Genomic DNA, 2,500 nt, shown 5'->3' on the forward strand with positions numbered 1-2,500 from the left:
ACACACACACACACTCAGGGCAGTGAAGTGAGTGGGAGTGCTTTGTTATCACCACCACACCACACCACTATAACACCACACCATTGTATCCTTGGCTCCCCGTCTCGTCCTGCCGAGCCCCGCCAAGCCCTGCCCCGCCCCGCCGCTGCTAAGGTAAGAATTTCCCTGCCTCTCCCCGTCAACATTAAGGATAATTTCCACGGTCTTGCAGGTGTTTCCAGGTGATATTTAGGCTCGGGTGTACAGGAGTAATGGAGGAGGAGGAAGTGGAGGGGAGAGAGGAAGAGTGTGAGAGGGAGGGAAGAGGTGGAGAGGTGCGGAGGAGAGGCGGAAAAAAGCATTTCGGCCCAAAATCGACATCGTTTTCTTTTTTATTAATAGAGTTGGCATTGTTTTGATATTTGATTTGTTATTATAAAACTATATTAAGTTATAATATGCAATAAAATCTGCAGTAACCGTTGTTGTTGTTTGTGGATAAAATAACACTTTCGGCATTCAATTAATTTTCCTTTTTCTTATTAGCACGCCTAGGATTGTCTTAGTATTTAATTTAAGACTTAAAAAATATAAGAAACATATCCCCAGTAATGATATCCAATAATACCTAGTCTAATAGTTCGTATTTTCAAATTTGAAGTAAATCAGGTGGCGGATTTAAAAAATTATTTCTTTTATACGGTGAGGAATGTGTGTTTTCTTTACTTATCTGTAAAGTAAAATTTTTTGTATTCAGAATATGTAATATAATCTAGTCTGGCTGTGTTTTCCTTTTCGACTTAATCATTTTTTTGTGGCCCCGTTTGTAAAAGTTAGGGGTAGTTTTCTGGAGTTTTCGTTATTATTACTGAGTTCGGTAATCTTTTTATATTTTGGGTATTAGTTAAAGTATATGTCAATTCAGAATATGTAGTGTATTCCAGTCTAGGCGTCTTCTTTCTCCTCGCGATTTTCAAAATGAATTACGTAACGTAAATATAAGGGCCGAGACGCACATTTCCCCTGCCTTCTTCCCTGTCTGTACATCAATATTTAGCTGAACTTTCGAATGTTTTCAAACTCAATCGTGAAAAAAAGACATAATTGACCAGAAAAATTGATAAATAACCCGAAAAAATGCTTTAAATGTGGCTTAAGTAAATAGAAGGTTTTAGCCCCGTTGGGAGCGCTCACCATGAAAGCACAGTCCTTCCCTCCTCCCTCCTCGCGTCTGTTAGTCAATATTTCCTGCAATTTCCATGGTTCTTTAAACATTTCCAGGTGATTTTTGAGACTGAAATGGTAAAGTGTAGTAGTAGGAGGAAAAAATGAGGAATGGAAGAGTGGGAGGGAATGTTGAAGTAGAAGTAGTAGTAGTAGCAGCAGTAGTAGTAGTAGTAGTAGTTGTTGTTGTTGTTGTTGTTGTTGTTGTCATCAAGAGTGAATGGTGTGTGTGTGTGTGTGTGTGTGTGTGTGTGTGTGTGTGTGTGTGTGTGTGTTGTTTTGTTTGTTTGTGTGTGGTGCCGTGTTTTATCCGGGAATGGACTGGTGGATGAATTGGTGTGGATGGATGTTTAGCAGGGTGGATAGATGAGTGAGCAAATGAATGGTAAGTCATTGGGTGCGTGTATGAATGGATGTGTGGATGGGTAGATGCATTGATATGTGGATAAACGGATGGGTGGATAGATTAATTGGTTATAGGTAGGTGTGTGGGTGGATTTGCAGGTCAGTGGCTGGATAGTTGGATGAGATTGGTAAGTGTGTGAGTGGATGGGTGGATGAATGGATGGATAGTGGGTATGAAGATTTGGTGATGGTTAAGTGGTTGAAAGGTTGACTGGATGGGTGGATGTAGCTGAATAATTAGACGGATGGTTTGGTGAGCATTATATCAGTGTATCTCTCGTCTCTTTACTGATAAGGAAGCGATGAGGAACAGGCAAACAGGTAATAACATGCTCTCTTTCTCTCTCTCCCTCTCTCTACTCTCCCTTTTCCCTGCCACTATTGTCACCAACACCGTGACCACTGGCTCCCGTGGCCTTGACAGCACCACCCACCTCATCCCTCTGCTACCACCCGCCGGCCACCGCCCTGCCATGACCACTTTCAGGAACTTCCCGCCCGTCGCGCCTCGCCCAGTCCGTGCCACACGAAACCACAACCACATAACGCTACTGAAGGCGACGCACAAAGAGCGATACCGCCTCAGCGCGATTCCCACCATGGTGCGAGCTACTAACAGTTAGTTCCTCTCTCTAGATTAACATTAGGTTTACTGTTAAGCCTCCCCCAAACCCACAGCATATTTTCAGTGCAACAACTGCCACATTAATAAACTGTTTATCATTATTTTGTTTATTACCAACCGCACACTACCTACAGGCCCACCCGCCCATCTGTCCACCCGGCTATTACCCACTAACCATCCGGCACACACACACACACACACACACACACACACACACACACACACACACACACATCATCCCATTTCTACCCTGTTTAAAGGTTGGAT

The 2,500-nt window shown here is 43.0% G+C and overlaps 1 long non-coding RNA gene across 1 annotated transcript in view; it reads left to right on the forward strand.

The window, feature by feature from the left end:
- The first annotated feature begins 16 nt into the window (after nt 1–16).
- Nucleotides 17–2,500, forward strand: part of LOC135105835 (uncharacterized) — a 100,479-nt gene continuing 97,995 nt past the window's right edge. Inside the window, exon 1 of the long non-coding RNA XR_010271029.1 lies at nt 17–153. This is a non-coding gene — a long non-coding RNA (uncharacterized LOC135105835). The remainder of the gene's footprint in view (nt 154–2,500) is intronic.

Source organism: Scylla paramamosain, chromosome 12, assembly GCF_035594125.1.
Source record: "Scylla paramamosain isolate STU-SP2022 chromosome 12, ASM3559412v1, whole genome shotgun sequence".
NCBI classification, from domain to species: Eukaryota; Metazoa; Arthropoda; class Malacostraca; order Decapoda; family Portunidae; genus Scylla; species Scylla paramamosain.